Below are 19070 nucleotides of genomic sequence, written 5' to 3' on the forward strand. Positions count from 1 at the left end.
AAAATCAACCCAGACTCCATCCTGATCCCTTTCAGCTGACCCTGCTTTAGAATGGAAAGTGGTGTTAGACATCCCAACAGAACAAGATCCCAGAGATACAAAAAGGTATTATTTCAGGCTCTGCTTTCTGTGATGCTAGTGATCACGTGGCTGTGAACATGTTAACTTCCCATGGCTAGAAGAAGTAGAGAAACCAAGATTGTGTTTGTGTTCTTTCAAGTGCTTGCTGGTAAAAAAAAAATAATAATAATACATAGTTCAAGTAATTCATCATTGTTGATCATTGTTCTAAAATGACAAACACACAACAAGCACACTCCTGCCTGTTCAGTAAGTCACTATATAATTTGATAACTGATGAAAAAACTGGACAATTATGATGAGTCTGTATGAATTTCACAATGGTGTTTTTATATCTTAATAGAAAAATAGCAAGAAATCGTCCATTCTGGATCATAATGTGGCATCTGCTTACATTTAGGAATGGCCCTCCATCAAAGAAGGAGGTACTTTTCTCTGAAGGGAGGAGAGAACTTCCACTTTGATTATGGCCTTGTCTAAATAAGGTCGGAATTTGTGAACTCAAGAGGCTTCCACAGCCTTGGCAGCTCATGACAAGAGCCTTGGGTGATTACTGACTTCATAAATAAGAGTGTCAATTGTTAAATCAACAACAGGAGTCACTGTGCGCTTTCTCCTCATGTAGGATCTCTGTCCTTAATGTGTTGTACTATGAGAATTAACGATAAAACTAGTACTCAAACAGTACTCTATACTCTGTGTGTCTGTGTGGGTGCAAACTGTTGAAATCTTTACTTAGTATATACTAAGTTGATCTTCTATATATAAAGATAGTTTAAAATGAATCTTAATGAAGGGTGGGATGGGAGAGGGAGCAGGAGATGGGATGGTTTGCGGGTGAGAGGGTGGTTATGGGGGGGAAACCTCTATAATCCAAAAGTTGTACTTTCAAAATTTATATTATTAAATAAAAGTTATCTAAAAAAAAGAAACTAGAATCTCATTTAAATTATCCAGTGGGTAAATGGTTAAATAAATTATGGTATGTAATTAGATGGGATTACATGCAATAAAAATTATAATTAGTGACATCACAGAAAAATATCCATGAGTGAAATACTGATTTTAAAAGAATACAAAATTGCATCTACAATTACAGTTGTGAAAAAAATATATATATTTCTGCAAAAACTGTGTGAAAAAAAAGAATGGCCCTCAGGGGAGGGCGCAGTGGTGGAGCTGGTTCAGCCGCCACTTGGGACACTCACACCCCATTTCAGAGGGCCTATTAGAATCCTGGCTCCTCCACTTTCCAGATGGCACCATACTAATGTACCTGGGAAGTAACAGATGAGGACTCAAGTACCAGAGCCCCTGCCACCCAGGTAGGAGACCCAACTGGAGTTCCTGGCTCCTGGCTTAAGCCCACTGCAGGCATTTGGGGAGTGAGTCAATGGATGAAAGATCCACTATGTGTGTGTGTGTGTGTGTGTGTGGCATGTGTGTATGTGTGTTTCACTCTGCCTATGAAATAAATCTTAAAAACAAGAATAACCCTCAAGTCACCACATAACAAAGGCCTGATTTAACATGTTTGCTTCTTTGCGTCATTCCTGTATGTTAAGAAGCATGGAAAACCTTGCGTCTACTTTGTGAAGTCAAAATGAAAAAGAATCACATCAACTTCCATTGTCTGAACTTAGAGTCCTGTCTGTGTTTACTGTGTGTGTGTGTGTGTGTGTGTTTCCCCCACAGTACAGGGAGAGGCCAGTGGAGTGGGAAGTTGAGTGATGGGGGTGTCTTGAGAAAGGAAGCCGTCCACTTCAAAGGGGCGGCTGGGGAGAGCAGGTGGACTGCCCTCTAGGGAAGGTGTGGGGACAGTTGCAGTGCTGGAATGCACATGTGGCTCTCAGTCAGCCAGGGGACTAGAAAAGTCACAGGTCACCCCCTCCCTCCAATCTGTACCCCTCAAGGAGGATTACAACATCAGACACTTGAAAAAGAGCACCTGACCCTTCCAAGGTCAAGGGTAAGTCTGTAATGGATCTGAATCAGTTTCACGACTGCCAAGTGCAGAAGGCATTCCAGCCACGGAAACCCAGGGAGCTCCTAAAGCTCTTTAAAGGCTGGGGGTGAGGTCGAGTGGGGAGGGAGAGAGCTGCATTCCCCAGGCTTCCATGGGCACTTTTGAAGCATCTCCCAAAGGGCTCATGCAGGTGGACAAGCCGGCTTCCAGCTGGTCCTGATATGTTGTTTTGCCAGAGCTGCCCTCCAGGTGGGACAGGGACAGCATCCTGCCACTTGGCCCAGCACAAGGTCATCCCTCCTGCAATGAAACCATTTATAAATCCTTCATAATTAACTGGAATCCAGTCTCAGCACATCACACATTATCCTTGGCCTTTCTGCTTGGTTAGATTAAAAAAAATTACATTTCTAGGTTTATTTGGATAGAGTTTTCCATAGGCAATTTCAGCAGAATGAGGGTAGTGAGCAGCCTATCTCATGCAACCATGCAGTGATGGCAAAGAGCCCAGTGGGGACAGCTTCCTTATACTGTACTAAAAGCAAAATAATCTCATCATTGATTCTGTTCATTAATGTTGTGAATACAAGCAATTCAGAGGACCCTCTGGGATCTGCTTTTTTCCTTTGTAAAACCCCTAACTCAGTCTCACTGGAGACACGATAGTGTTTATGAAGATTTTTGACTTGTTCAACATAACATCTAAGATGCTGGCAGATTATTAAAAATCAGTCAACATTTTGTTCATGTGTTTCTTATAGAGCCAATTTCCAAAATTAAGTTTTCTGAATGAGTATTTAACTAAATACATCAAAAACATACATAAAATGTAGTCACAGTTTGGGGGTTCCTTGGAAGAGAGACCCTCCAGGCTGAAATGAGCCCCCATTTTTTACCTATCTATAATCACACTAGCATGGATAACACAAGCCACCTCCTTAGCTGGTACTAAAAAATCTGGACAGCTTAGATAAAAGTAGATTTTGCTCTGTGGATAATCACGTGAGGTTTATTACATTACATATCTCATCTTGGATTTCTCAGGGTGTCCATCAGCACAATGTCACAAAATAACAAATACAATCTAATAAGTGGTTAAGTCACTTTCTCTCTGGTTGAGTACCTAGAGATGTTAGCTGATTTGATTTAATTACAATTAATTTCAAGCTATGCATGCTGAATACGCTTATTCCTTTAGCTGCCAAAAACCATAGCAAATAGTCTGTCAGAAAATTTAAATTACCTGATATTTTTTACTAAAACTGAAGTAAAACCAATGGGGAGACAACATCAGTCATTTATAGTGAAGCTCCAACAGAGAAATCTAGACTGCATAATAATTAAATTTGCTATTGGACAGCGTTTTTAAATTCATTATTTGAAAAACCAGGTCTTTAGGGATAATAACTGAAACAAGTCATTTATAACAGTCTCCACTTCTGAAATTCAAGTATCATTAATTGTTTGTGATTTTCAGCAAAGACCTGTGATGAGAAGTCATCACCAAACGGATGGGTGAGGTTGTACGCCAGGGCTGGGCAGGGCAGGTGCACTGAGCCAGGGATGACAGATCCAGCTGTAGAGTGACTGTGCTGCCAGCAGCGATGTGGACTCTGCCTATCCTGTTCTGGTTTCTGCTCGAGTTGTTTACCCTCTTGCCCATAGATTCTGTCAGCCTAGGTACCTGTTCAATAGATGAACTTCTGCTTCAGTTAGCCGTGTTGGCTTTGCTAGCAAGCAGAAATCCTAAAACTACAAAACATGATTAAGGAAGAGGAGCTACAGTACATAAGGGAACAGGGAAGTTTTGATTTGTTCAGGTGCCAGAGATGGAGAAGAAATAAATAAGAATCCCACTAATTTTTCTAGCTGAGAAATTGGCAACTTTTCATAGGTAGTGTGAAATAGCTGACAAAGCAGTTGGCTTCTATACTGCAGAGTGCTGAAGCTGGCACGTAAAGGGAACTCAGAAAAATTAATGATGTTGGAACATACTACATATGACTATTTCATTGTACAAAAAAAGGAAGAAAGGAAGGAAAGAAGGGAGGGAGGGAGGGAGGGAGGGAGGGAGGGAAAATGAGCAAGCGAGGGGCGGGGAGGGAGGGAGGAAGGCAGGGAGGGAGGCAGGGAGGCAAATAAATCTATCTGGGCAGGTGGTAGATCACTTGAAAGTTGGAAGTTTAAGCATGACTTAGCCGTTGGAACCACCACCACCCGGACTTCCTCTTATCTGAACTAGTACATTTCCTTGATTTGTTGGTTGAACCTGTCAGTTACTTTCTATCAAATATATCTTACAGCAGATGGGTCCTCATCTGCTCAAGGAGGAGGAGGATCTGTATGTGTCCTGGTGCCTAAAAGGAGGCAAAAAAGGGAGCCTCACCGATACCCTATGTGCGGGTGAGTTATTTTAGGGGCCAGGCATTCCAACGCTGGGCTGCCCAGGCAAGAGTCTCACACTCTCTTCCTTAGATCCACTCAGCGACTCCCACCTCCTGGGCCCTCAGCCACTTGTTTTTGCTCAGTTTCCATGGCACAAACCCACAGTGGCCTGCCTCTTCTCTCCTCCCCAGCGTCTCCACTACTGCGAGGGCATGAGAAGCTGTGGACTCTTAATGACCAACTGTATGCACCTGGGAATATGTTGTTATTATCCTGTGAAGTTATCCCCCTGCTGGGTAAATCTTTGACCAGTAGGAAAAGGTGGCTTCCAGATAAATTCTTCTCTTTGCTGTCCCCAGACTTTCCAGAAATTCTGTTCACGTGGCCTCTCCAAAAATGGTCTTGTGAGACAGTTGCCTGGAAAGCTAATGGCAGCCAGCTCTATAGCGCTTGTACTTGCCCTGGTTCCTTCTCAATTTCATTCCTATTTCCTTACTTCCACTTCCCTGGGACTGCACCCCCTGAGAATGGATTTGAACGGAAGATTTTATTGCCTCTGTTTGCTGCAGAAGCTGCTCTGATAGAACCCTGACATTTAAAATATATCACTGGTTTCTAATCATCCTCTTATGTTTCACTCTTAGCCCACATCTTTCCTCTAAATTTAAATGTTGTAGTATTTTCATGTGTATCTGACAGCTTTACGGGTAAGGCTACATATATTAAATAATTTAGGGACAGTCTAGGAAACAAAGTAGTATTTTTCTGGATCCAGACCCAAAGAGAGAGGTCATTTTATTTTCTAACATTCTCTAGTCTTGATGGATTTTTTTTCCCATTGCTGGACTGTGGCATACCCATTGTATGTGTTCCTAATCTGTATTTTATGTTATTTGAAAGGCAGAGAGAGAGAGAGAAATTTCCCATACAGTAGCTCATTCCCCAAATGCCCACAATGTCTGGCCCTGGGTCAGACAGAAACTCAGTCATTTGGGGAGTGAACCAGCAGATGGAAAACCCCACCCCACCCCAGTCTCTGACTCTGTAACTCTGTATCTCAAATAAATAAAAATAGATGTTTAAAAAATACAGAGTTTATTCATGATATAAAAGAGTTGTCTATATTTGAAACTTAACAATAATTGGAAAAAGTGTTAACTTTTCTATTATTATTGCTTATTCAAAAGATGAAGCTGCAACTATGATTGGTTTATAGCAACATAGGTTTACAGTAGGTTTAAAAATGGATCACCATTTCTGTCTGTCTCTCTCTTTCTCACTGTCCACTCTGCCTGTCAAAAAAAAATGGAGCACCAAATGTTTTAGAAATTCATATTATTCCTGACAATTAATTACTTAGAATTATAGTGACAGACTCAGTAAGCAACAGATGTTCTTATTTTTATTCATAAAATTAAGAGTAATCCCATTATTGGCAGACTATTTTATAAAATGCTCAATAACAGGAAGAAGACTTCGTTTATCTTATCCTGTGAAAGGAGGTAAGTTGACTCTCAAGGAAATGAGTTGAAATTACTGAATTTTTTGTAGTTTGATTTTTTTAAAGATTTATTTACTTATTTGATAGTCAGAGCTACACAGAGAGGAGAGGCAGAGAGACAGAGAGAATCTTCCATCCAATGGTTCACTCCCCAATTGGCCGCAATGGCTGGAGCTGTGCCAATCCGAAGCCAGGAGCCAGGAGCGTCTTCCGGGTCTCCCACTTGGGTGCAGGGGCCCAAGGATTTGGGCCATCTTCTACTGCTTTCCCAGGCCACAGAAGAGAGCTGGATCGGAAGAGGAGCAGCTAGGACCAGATCCAGCGCCCATATGGAATGCCGGTGCTTCAGACCAGGGCGTTAACCCACTGTGCCACAGCGCCGGCCCCTTAATTTGATATTTGAGACTGTTGAACACTACTGCTGAATTTCAATTCTATCATTTGAAATTTTTACTTAATATGTGAGACTTTGGAACACTACTATTAATTTTTTTTATTTTAAAAAATTGAAAACTAAGAAATAAAATTAAAATATTATGAAGTTATATGAACTCCTTTCAAATATATTTAACAGGTTAAATAAATCCTTTAGCTGGAAGAAATGAGTTTATTGACATAAAATAAGGCTTAATGAGAGTTATAGAGGGTTTTACATGATTTTAAAGTAATCTTGCCTACAGAATTCTCAGATTTTTTGCTTTTGCACTAATTATATAATGATTGACTTAAGCTTCTGATCTGAAAATACACACTCTCAGCTTTACACTGTTGCAAAGATTTGATGATGACATTTAGAGATACATAAAATCTTTACAATACCATTTTCCATAATTTATTCTTTTTTTAAAAAATGAACATGCTACCCAGCATTTTCATGAAGTTAATTAAGCTCAAAAATGACTTTGAGAGTCAAACATAAATTAATCCTTGTAACTACAAAAAGTTTGGATCCATCAAATACTTTTACATACTTGAAAGAGAGAGAGAGAGAATATTCTATCCATTGATTCACTCACCAAGCAGCTCCAACAGCCAGGACTAGGCAAGGCCAGAAACCCATCTGGGTCTCCCATGTGGTTTGCGGTGGCCAAATACTTGAGCCATTCTCTTCTGCCTCCCAGGAGTCAACAACAGGAAGCTAGATTGGAAGCATCAAGAGCCAGGACTCCAACCTCACTCCAATATGGGATGCAGATTTTCCAAGCAGCAGTTCAAGCCACTGCACCAAAACACATACCCCAACAAATATTATTAAATTAGCAGATAAACATGAAATTTGGGGAAATCATTGTCTTATTTTTTAAAATATTCTATTTTTTGTGCTTGAATTTGCATCTTACTATTTTCACAAAGGTTAGTTTCTCATCTTAACTATTTTACTGAAATAACACCTGTAGTCATTTTTAACCCCATGCCTGAAAACTCCAGTAAGTGAACTGTTGTGGATTGATTTCTAATATCTTTTTCTTCCTTTGTTTCTATTTTCTTACATGTGGGGAGCAACTGGGAGCAACTCGGACTAGACTGTTGCTGGAATTAAGACTTATTCTATGCATCTGCTCTCCCACAATATGGCGCTGGGAGAGGAGGAAACAGCTTCTACACAGCTGCCTCCAGTTCAACCAATAAACAGCAGGACCTGCTCCTGATTGGAGGAGAGCAGCGTACTCGGCGTGTGGCTAGCAGAGTTGGGATTGGTGGAAGAGGACTATAAAGCAGGAGAGAGACAACATGCACCAGGAACATCTAAGAGGAACACCTGTGCAGCCCCCGAGAGAGCCGGCCGGTATGCCGCTCCCCCGCGGAAGTGGGGAAAGTGGCTAGGGGGAACCACCCTTCCACGGAGGTGGAAGGGTCGGTAGCCAACCCGGGAAGAACCAGCAGCAAACCCGGGGAGGGCTGAGCAGACAAAAGAACAACGCAGGGTCCTGTGTCGTTCCTCCACGAAGAGGGGGAGCGACATTACATAATAAAATAAATTGAATGACAGATTCCATGTGATGTCACATTCCTCCCAAGATTTTTTCTTTTTTTTTTTTTTTTTTTTTTTTTTTTTTTTTTTTACCATTTTTGGTCAGAGGAGCAAGGCTAGCCAGTCAGAGTACCAGCACTCAACATAATCCAATCTGGGCTTGAGCTTTTCAAAGCAGAGTTTCAGTCTTTCAGATACTTTTTTAGAAAGATTTATTTATTTATTTATTTGAAAGAGTTACGCAGAAAGAGAAGGAGAGGCAGAGGGAGGGAGGGAGGGAGGTCTTCTATCCACTGGTTCACTCCCCAATTGGCCGCAATGGCCAGAGCTGCGCCAATCCGAAGCCAGGAGCCAGGAGCTACTTCTGGGTCTCCCACGCAAGTTCAGGGGTCCAAGGACCTGGGCCATCTTCCACTACTTTCCCAGGCCATAGCAGAGAGCTGGATCAGAAGTGGAGAAGCCGGGTCTCGAACCAGCACCCATATGGGATACCGGCACTGCAGGCAGCAGCTTAACCCCCTATGCCACAGCACCGGCTTCTCAGTTACTTTTACAACTTGCCCTTATTGCTGAGGTACAGCCCCTTCTGCTAGAAGTTGTAAATGTTCCCAACACTGCACTCCACCCCCACCCCCACCAGCTCTGCTGGACCTAGAGATCCTCTATTGGTCCCCTCACCTTAGGAGACAGCTCAGAGCTCCATTTGGCTTCCCAGCTACTTTGCAGCACACACACTTTAGGGACATCCCGTCTGTCTGGGATCTGCCTGCTTCGGTTTTCCTTTGCCTTCGCAGTTCACCCAATGTCTTAACTACAACATTCATTTGTCTAGTATTGCTAGACACACCCAGGGGGAGGCTTAGTCTTCAATACACTGTCATTTCTAGAAGTCCAAGACCAGTCTGGTTATTCTAGATACTACCATTTAGCATACAGAGGTGCAGGACAGAGTCCTCCGTTCTTGACCTTGTCTGAAAGGAATGTGCACCAGGCCCCTACACACATGCTTCATCAGTAGTTTCTCAGCTCCCACTGCTTCCTCAATCTACCCATCGTCTTCCTGGCTCTTATACTTTGGGAGGGGGCTTCAGCGAGTAATGCTGCAGCGGCGGTGGCATCAAAGTGTTTCCACTCAGGTCCTAATTCAAGATCCCATCTTGCATCAGATACTAAGATTCGCAATGAATATCCCAAATAATCCCAAATAACTGGGATACCAATACTCTGTCCCTTTATCTTAAGCACCGATACGCTCATTTAATACCAGGATCTTGGCTCAGTGGTCTGAAAAGTAGCTTCACTATTTTAAGGTTTTAGTGTTAATTATTTTTAAAACAAAAATAGCTGGCACATTCAAATCCCTCGTCAATGGAAGTGTTAAAATTATGCAGAAATCCTGCATAAAAGGGATATGAAGACTTCCAAGATGGACAAAATGGAGAGTGAAAAAACTACAGGAAATGCAGTCTTCAAAACTGGAATGGTATTTTGCTTTCTTGGTATAAAGTTATTTTAGGGACTTAAATGTATACACCAAGGAATTTTGCCTATTAGCTTTATTTAGTAGAATCTTACATTATGTGAAATATAAATAAAAGCATATTTTTAAAAACTATAGTTGTCTTCATTATTTATTTTGATATATGTACACTGTAACAGAATTAGGAATTTGTATGTTTACATATGACTAATAAGCTCATTAATCCTCTAATTTGCCAAGTTTGCAGTTACCTAAGGCATGTGTAAATCACACAATTTTAAATTATCATATCGAAACTTTCAATAGAGTACTGTTGTCTTTTAATTTCCATATTTTTAGAAGGACAAAACGTATTTGGCAGTTCTTCCAACAAATTCCCCCTCCTGCATAACCAGTAATCTGTTAGAGACAAAACGAGTCATTCTGAACCTGAAAGGACAGCCACGCCTTGCTTCCTTTTGCACACAGAATGCCAGTAGACAACTTAAAGATCGGCTACCTGGCTAATCTACCCTATATCAAAACACTGACAGAGACCCACACAATTCTTATGCAGAGCAAATCCCTTCAAAGCATACACTGCATTCTCCAGCTGTTAAACAAACCAGCCAATGTATCTGTCACTGTTGCAAACTTGCACCAAATCATCTGAGACAGAAACCTCTCTTGGCAGTGGCTACATTCCAGATGAGGATGAGAAGAACCACAGTATTATGGATGTATTAATAATCTATTTGGAGACACTACAAGACTGGTGCAGACACGACCGTATATGAGTTAAGCCCCAGAAGATCTGTCCAGACCATCAGTCCTGGAGAAGCGGACCCCAGCTTCACAGACTGAAGCGTCACCTTCTCCATAAAGAAGGCGCTCGAGGAGTCTGAAGTTTCTGTTTGTATTTCTGTATCTGCTTTGACTGGGAATGCAGTTTGTTGAAAAGTTCACGGAATTTGTACTGTGGAAATAAGGTTTTAGAAACCTTCCAAGAAGACATAAACCATTCTCTGATTTAACTGGTTGTGCTGAAACACTTCAAAAACACGAAGAATACCTTTCTGTGTCGTCTCAGCCCCAATAATGTGCTTCAGTTCATCTGAAGGAAGAGAGGAAAGACACAGAACTCATTACCCAGATAAAAGAAACACAAGCCTAATTGTGTTCTTGAAGTATGCAAAGTACACAGCAGAGTAACTGGCGAATGGCAGGTATCCAGGCACCACACTTCAGCTACGTGTTCTAACTCACACTTAAAGTTGATGGAGGGGGCTGGCGCTGAGGCACGGTGGGTAAAGCCACCGCCTGCAGTGCCTGAAAACCAGAGGCATAGTCCAAAGATAAAAGCCATCACAGGGGAAAAAAGAAATAAACCAACAAGTATCTACACAAGGGGCCAGAGCTGTGGCACAGTGGGTTAATGCACATGGGCACCGGTTTGAGTGTTGGCTGCTCCACTTCCAATCCAGCTCTCTACTATGGCCTGGGAAAGCAGTGGAAGATGGCCCAAGTCCTTGGGCCTCTGAACCTGCATAGGAGACCCAGAAGAAGCTCCTGGCTCCTGACTTTGGATTGGCACAGCTCTGGCCATTGCGGCCAATTGGGGAGTAAACCAGCAGATAGAGGACCTCTCTCTCTGCCTCTCTTATCTCTATGTATCTCTGACTTTCAAATAAATAAATAAATCTTTAAAAATATAAAAGTATCTACACAAATGCCTAAAAATAAATAAAGCAATTCAAGAAACAAGAATAAGAAAGACAACATGATGCCTCCAAAGGAACACAACAACACTTCAATACCAGAATGTAAAAATGAAGAGACTGATGAAATGTCATAAACAGAATTTAAAAAGTTGATTGTAGGATTACATAGAAGTAGTCAGAAGCAAATCCATTAACTAAAGAAATCCGTACATCACATGAAAGAAATTTTTTCTCCTGAAATTGAGATTTTTTAAAAAAGAAATCAAAACAAAATTTTAGAAATGAAGAATTCAACAGAACAAATTAAAAAAATGCAGTGGAAAGCCTTAACAACAGAATTGGTGAAGCAGAAGAAAGAATATCTGAGTTAGAAGACAAATTCTCTGTAAATTTTAGTCAAACCAAAAAAAGTAAAAGAAAAAAAAATCAGAAAACTAAAAAAAAATGTTGGAGACTCATGAGGTACTATCAAATGACCCGACATACAGGTCTTAGGAGTTCCTGAAGGTGTAGAAACCTTCTTAGTAAAATAATTACAGAAAACTTCATAGAACTCCTAATACACATGATCAGAAAAGATCTTCACCACAACACATTGTATTCAAACTTCTCACAGTAAAATAAAAGGAAAAGATTCTAATATGTGAACCAGAGAAGCATCAGATTACTTTCATAGGATCTCTAATTAGACTCACAGCTGACATCTCATCAGAAACCCTACAGGCAAGAAGAAAATGGTGAGATATATTCCAAATATTAAAAGAAAAAACTGTCAACCCAGAATACTATACCCTGAAAAGCTCTCATTTATGAATGAAGGCAGAATAAAGACCTTCCATAACAAACAGAAATTAAAAGAATTGGTAACCACTCATCCAGCCTTACAAAAGATATTTAAGGATGTGCTACACACAGAAACACAGTTATCACTATGAAAGAAGGCGAAGACAGAAAAATCTCCCAGTAAAAACACAAAGGAAAATCAAAGTAAACAATAAGAATATTTATGGAAAAATGGCAGGGCCAAGTCGTTACTAATCAATAGTCACCTTGAATGTAAATAGCCTTAATTCTCAAGTTAAATGATATAGACTGTCTAAATGAAAAAAACAAACAGAAAAACATCTATTTGCTGCCTGTTAGAAACACATCTCACCCACAAAGATACAAGCAGACTGAAAGTGAATGGATGGACAAAGATATTCCATGCCAACAGAAACCCAAAAAAGACCTGGTGTAGCCATCCTAATACCAGACAAAATAGACTTTAACACAAAAACTGTTAACAGAGACAAAGAAGGGCACTGTGCAATGATTAAGGGATCAATTCAACAGGAAGATGTGACTATGTGACTATTATAAATGCATATGCACTTAATTACAGAGCACCAGGCTATTTAAAAGAAATATTAAGAGATCTAAAGTGAGACACAGACTCCAATACAATAGTAATGGCGGACTATGAGTACCTGGGGTATTGACTATGACTACTACTAGCTGGGGTACTGAAGTCTCCAATGAGGTTCTGAATAACAGTAAAGTTTGGTCTTGCAGGAACTGATGCACACTGACAATGGTGGGCCAGTATGGGTTTAACAACCAGCTCTCAAACAAACAGTAGCAAGTCTCAACTGTTTAACTGTTGACTTGTCACTTGCTAAAGGTAAAAAATTAAAACTGTTATGTGGAATCTGGTGTCCATGGTTTTAGCCCTCCTTTTGCTATCATAGTCATGATATGAATATCTAGATGGACCACCCAGGATTCTGCCAATGGATGGTTAGGAACCCCAGGACTACACAGAATTCCTAATGAGAAGCAGGGAAACTAAGCTCAGAAAATAACAGGAACCAAGAGGGCAGGAGGCCAAGGACCAAACAGGTAAAAATAATTACGTAAAAGAAGTAAATGAAAAAAGGAATAAAACTGAAAGATGTGACTTAGTTTGGCCAGAGGGACTATGTGAGAAATAGGGACTCCTTTGTAGGCAGTGTTGCTCACCCAAGTTGACATTAGCCATAGATTCCAATAATGTTCACAATGTTTAAACAATTCATCGGGGCCTTAGGAACATGGAACAACAAAGTGTCCCCTAGTCCTCAATAGAATCGAAGTGTAAAAGCCAAATTGAACTTCCAGATGTCATGTCAAGGATGAATAATGAAAGTCAGTTCTGCCACAGCCCTACCACCCGCACACTACACTGATGAGGGTTTGTGTTAGGAAACAGTTTTATCTTTGGCGTGATCTACACCCTGATTTACATCCTAAGCTCTAGCCCCCGCCACCATTGCTGGAAGCCAGGTGGCCACATTGTTGTCAAGCTCCACCCCCATCCTAATGGGATTTGCAGCTCCTGTTTCCCTGCCCGCCCTCTGGCAAAGTTTTAAAAGGGCCTGTTCCTGAACACCTGCCTCTCTTGGCTTCTCTCTTCTCTCCCGCTCATTCTCTCTAGTCTCCTCTCTCCTCTTTCTCTCTGACTCTCTTTTTCCCTCTTCGCCCCTTCCCTCCGGTCTGCTGAGTTTTCCTCAATAAACTCTTTCCCTTATTCCGGTGTTCAGTGTGCTTTGTGAGGGCTAACAGTTCGCTCTTGCACTCAACTACGCCACTTTCAAATTATGGGACTGCGATTCCTAGAGGCTCTTTGGTGACACATTTACAAACAAATTAGCTTAATTATTTACGGCTTTCCCAACTCAGATGAAATGATTCTATTTGTTTTTTTAGGACTCCCAGAAAAGCAAAGACCAAATGCAAGTCCAAGAGCACTCCAGCGAGTCTTCTCTTGCTGCTTCCTTTTGTTGCCCTGTTTCAGCCCTGACCCAAGGGCAGATATTACTGTTATCATCTTCTCCCCTCCCCAACTACAGGAACAGGGCTTCAATTCCCATGCACTCTCAGGGCTGAAGTCAAAGCAGATGGGAACACACTGGCCGATCCCCTCCAGATCTGCAAACACCTTGGGTCCTGGCTCTAGGCACAGGCAGGATTCTCTCTCAGCCAGGATGGCATTTTACCAGGTCCATACTGCAAACCAAAGGATCACCATCAGGGGCAATTTTGCCCCTGGCAGTCATTTGGCCATTTCTACAGACACCTATGATTGTCACACTTGATGGGGAAGGTTGCATCTCATAGGTAGAGGCTGAGAATGGTTTTAAACATCTCACAATACACAATACAGGCCCCACAACAAAGAGTTATTCAGCCCCAAAGATCAATAGCACCAAGGTTAACAGACCTCTGCCATTACCCCAAATTTAGCATATGGAAAAACAGTGGACCAGCACTGTAGCATAATAGGTTTAGCTTCCACCTGTGGAGCCAGCATCCCATATCAATGCCAGATCAAGTCCCGGCTGCTCCACTTCCAATCCAGCTCTCTGCTATGGCCTGGGAAAGCAGTAGAAGATGGCCCAAGTCCTTGGGTCCCTGCACCCATGTAGGAGACCCAGAAGAAGTTCCTGGATCCTGGCTGTAGACTGGCCCAGCTCTAGCCATTGTGGCCACTTGGGGAGTGAACCAACGGATCAAAGACCTCTTTCCCTCTCTCTCTCTCCCTCCGCCCCATCTATAATTCTACCTCTCAAATAAATCTTTAAAAAAAATATGGAAAAATCTGAGAGCTCTTTCCACCTGAGAATCTTTTCCTTCAATTCACTCCACCATAGGGTTTGCCTCTGTATCTTTCTAACCACAGACTCAATTTTATTATGGATGCAGAAATGCCACTTAAGTGAGCTCTCTCATGGGATTTAAGAAAAATGGCACAGACTATGCCCATCATCCTGAGGCTGGTGCCAAGGAAGGCAAATGGCTGGAGTGAGTTCCTGGAAGAAATCCCAGGCATGCCACTTAAGAGCCAGATGAGTCTGACAAGATATCCAACTCTCAGAGCCTCAACTCCTTCAGAGTAAAATAAGACGCCACTCGATCTTGCAAGGGTATTGGAATAAAACAATATGAATCTGTGTCTGAGCCAGCACTTGCCAAATTAGTTCTTAAATAAATGCTATTTTTAATGCTTATTATCAGTGGATCCTAAATTGTGTTATGCATCATAATTCCCCTGGAGAGATGACAATTCCCACTCCCAGGTCCCATCTCCAGAGGTTCTAACCTTCTGCAGAAGTGCTTCTCTAGCATCTGCGTTTTGTAAATCAGGTATCCTGGTCTGCAGGATAGAGAAAAATTTATCAAGCATCTTCTCTAACTTAGAGAGTTGGCAAATATTTTTATATTATCATCCTATCCATTTTTGTTTCTTTTTGCCATTTATATTTCTCCTGTTGAGTAACTTAATCACGCAAAATAAAAATATCCAGGACATTAATCAAGCTGTATGCAAGGTCTAAAAAGAAAAAATCAAAAAGGAATGAATCCTGACACTGGAGAATGCCAGTGCACCTGACACTTCACGGCCAGAAAGCCTGGCACAGAGAATTTTCTGTGAATTGGTAATGTAGTAGTGAACTTGGATGCACTTATATTCTCATGCCTTTGTCATGTTTCTGAAGGAAAATACCAGAATCCAAACAGAAACTCTTCAGGAACAAGGCTGGTAAGGGCCAAAAGAAGAAATGGAACACCTCATGTATTACAGAGAACTAACACAGCAGCCCAGCACATTGGCATTGAAAAACAAGAGCAGGAACCAGATTTCAAAGAGGAGGCAGCAGCAGGGGAGATGTCCAAGGGCCTCCAATCAGCTAATGAGGATAGTAACCACTTTTCCTTACCCAGTGATTTTCAGGGTAGCTCCATATTAGAATAAGCTACTATGAGCTTTCAAAATAAAATCAATATCCAACCAGATTGGTACTCCCAATCAATTAAATAAAAATCTCTGTAGTTGGGACCCAGGCATTAGGAGTTTTTAAGGCCCCTTGGTAATTCCGGTGTTCAGGCAATGTTGTAAATACCACCTTGGCCATATCCCAGAAGTGAAACTTAACCCAAAGAACTCTAAGTAAGCTACACAATCTAGTGGCATAATTATCATCATTATCACCTAGGGCTATACAATACTGCTCTTAAGTTTGAAATTGGCTGGCTTGGACACTGGATCACATGGGGAAAATTAGCTGAACAAAACAGAATCCTTTGATGGAAATTCATCTTAGCTTTCTGCCAACAGTATGTTTGAGTATTTGTGGCTCAACTTCAAATGAAAACAGATGTGCTTTTTTTTTTTTTTTTTTTTTTTTGGTAACTCAGTAACAGTATTCACAATATATATCTTGACTGACAGTGTTGTGGGCAACTGAACAGATTTTGAGATTCCTTTTCACTTAAAAATGTATGGTGGACATTTATTTTATACATTTCCAGAACAGGGCGCTGGCGATTGAGCTTGATTCTTGCCTTAAACAACCTGTTGGATTTGCAGAACAAGCCAAAACTATTGAGATGTTAATTCTGTCAACTGTTAGTAAAATAAGTTGGGACTGAATGATCTCAAAGATCTTCCCTATCTCTTCATTTCCTGATTCAATAATAGTTTTCTCCCACTTCCTGAAGCATTTGCCCTCAAATAGCTTAGACTCATATGGTGATACCATTTATTTTTTTCTACAGAGACCTTTCTGAATGGCAAAGAGCTGCACCTCAAGTTGGTTGCTTGGTATACAGTAAGTACCAAACGTCCTGTTGTTTCATAAGGACCAACCCAAACAGCATCACCCATCCATCAAAGGTGAAGGAATACATCCAAAGAAGACCAAGAGAATATGTGATTTTTTTTAATACAAACACAACTTTTCTTTAAAAAAAAAAGGTCCTAAGAGGCACTTATGGAAGGGAAATTGCTGGCCCTAGAAGCAAAAATGTGATAAGATAATGACTTCTATTCTTTCACTTTAGCCAAGTGGTAAATAAGTCACAAATGAAATAACTTTGGCACTAATAATTCTCAAAAGCAGATTTAGGCAGAGACTTCAATAAGCCTAAAGTCAGCACTTAATTTTTCATTTTCTCTTCTCTGGGAGCCTTCAATGGAACAGTTTCAATTCTAAATTTTTTTTTTTTTGACAGGCAGAGTGGACAGTGAGAGAGAGAGACAGAGAGAAAGGTCTTCCTTTGCCGTTGGTTCACCCTCCAATGGCCGCCGCGGCTGGCGCGCAGCGGCCGGCGCACAGCGCTGATCCGATGGCAGGAGCCAGGAGCCAGGTGCTTTTTTCCTGGTCTCCCATGGGGTGCAGGGCCCAAGCACCTGGGCCATGCTCCAATTTAAGATATGTTGCCAAAAACTGATCGAAAAAATATGGTGCATGAGTAAGATGTGTAGGTACATTAAAAAAAAAAACCTGGATATGAACACTGCTTCAAAGAAAAATGACTTTTACAACATACTTTTTAGTGCTTTTAATAGAAAAAGACTCATTTCTTTTTATTTTGGTGTTGACTCTCAATAGTTTGAGAAGTGTAGGTCAAAGTTTGGAATGTTAATAACTATATTTCCAATGGAAATAGTTTACATAGTTTTTACATTCTCTTTTCTTTTCCCATTTCCCCTAATAATATTGGAATTAAAAGTTAGGCTTCTTTCTGTCTTAATATCAGACATGGATAATTTTTCCATTTAGAAATTCAGTGAAACAATCTTGATAGTGAAACAATCTTCATAGTACAAGAAACTTATTCCCATTTAAGAGATTAAATTATTTCATTGAATGTTTCTCAAGATGAAACTACTTCTCTAGGCTCAAAATAGAATGGTGTAATTATATCTGAGTGAATAATTCTTTCAGAGCCAATAAACTTAAGATGTTGAGTAAAGAAAATAAGTCTCTTTCAATTTACTCTCATTGCATATTAAATAGCCCTGGAACTAAACAAAGTAGAATCAGATCTCCAATTTAAGATGTTGTCATTGTTTTTTTTTGTTTGTTTTTTTTTTTTTTTTTTTTTTTTTTTTTTTTTTTGGACAGAGACAGAACTCCCATCCAATGGTTGACTCTGCAAATGACCGCAATAGCTAGGTAGGCCAAGCTGAAGCCAGCAGCAGGGACCTCAGTGTGGGTCTCCCCAGTGGGAGACAGGGCCCAACTCTGTGAGCCATCACCTGCTGCCTCCCAGGGCTCAAAACAGCAAGAAGCTGGAATAGGGAATGGAGCTAGGACTCGAACTTGGGCACTCTGATATGCGATTAAGGCATCCCAAGTGGCAGCTGCAATGCTAGACCAAACACCGCCCTAGAGATGCAGTCATTGTTAAAAGACAGATTTGAACTACTATAAACTTTACTTGAATCCCTTTGAACCTGACATGTTCAAGTCATAACTAATTCAAATTAACTGACAGGTTGAACTACTCTCACCCACTTGCTCTCAGGCTTGCCTGGTGCCTCCCCGTAGAATCTGGCATTCCCAGAATGAACTATCTGCAGAAAGGTTGCACTGGCATCCAAACATACAGGTGATCCAGAGACAGCAGTGAAGGTCAGCATCACATATTGTTTTGTAGAGAGGCTGTGCGACTTGCAAGAAAGAGCCAGAACCCTGGGACCAAAGTCAAGTCAGAAAAACCCCATTTGTGCATAGGATTTGAGACAAATATCAACATAGTAAATCCGAGAGGTGGAAGAAAATACGAATGGGGAAGTTTTGTTGGTAAAAGCTGAGCACCCACTGGGCTGTTGTTCTACCAGCAGGCTACCTGTGGAACAGGAAGGACAGAGCCAACTGAACTAAAACAGAATCCTTGTACCGGGGCTGGGCAACAACCTGTAGAGGCTTACTGGCAGGAAATCAACTGTAGGTCCTGACTGAACATATGACTTCCTGTGTTCAGTTTTCGTCTTCTTTCCCAGATACTCTACCTATCCAGCCTTGGAAGCCATGCAGCTTGTCCTAAACATTCTCATTTCCTGCTTACTTATTGTGGCAGGTAACAAGTTTGCAGCTACAGCAAAGGATCCTGTTGGGCACAATGAAGTCAAGAGGATAATAGTGAATGGGTCAACAGGAAGCAAGCCAAGGGGGGGT

The 19070-nt window shown here is 41.1% G+C and overlaps 1 protein-coding gene across 10 annotated transcripts in view; it reads right to left on the minus strand.

Moving 5' to 3' along the window:
• The window catches only part of LOC138845844 (uncharacterized), a 112716-nt gene that overhangs the window by 30852 nt on the left and 62794 nt on the right, over positions 1–19070 (minus strand). For 2 of the 10 annotated variants that reach the window (XR_016222395.1, XR_016222396.1), the window contains exons 4-5: positions 6950–7152; positions 5705–6319 (exon numbers count right to left, since the gene is read on the minus strand). The exons of 4 other annotated variants lie outside the window; for them this stretch is intronic. The gene's annotated coding sequence lies outside the window, so the exon portion shown is untranslated. Of the gene's footprint in view, positions 1–1081; positions 2348–5704; positions 6320–6949; positions 7153–7423; positions 7534–19070 lie in introns of those variants that run through there. 4 more of the 10 variants (XR_016222398.1, XR_016222389.1, XR_016222387.1 and 1 more) reach the window with 4 other exon arrangements.

Source organism: Oryctolagus cuniculus, chromosome 16, assembly GCF_051225735.1.
Source record: "Oryctolagus cuniculus isolate XC-2025 breed Fujian yellow rabbit chromosome 16, ASM5122573v1, whole genome shotgun sequence".
Taxonomy (NCBI): domain Eukaryota; kingdom Metazoa; phylum Chordata; class Mammalia; order Lagomorpha; family Leporidae; genus Oryctolagus; species Oryctolagus cuniculus.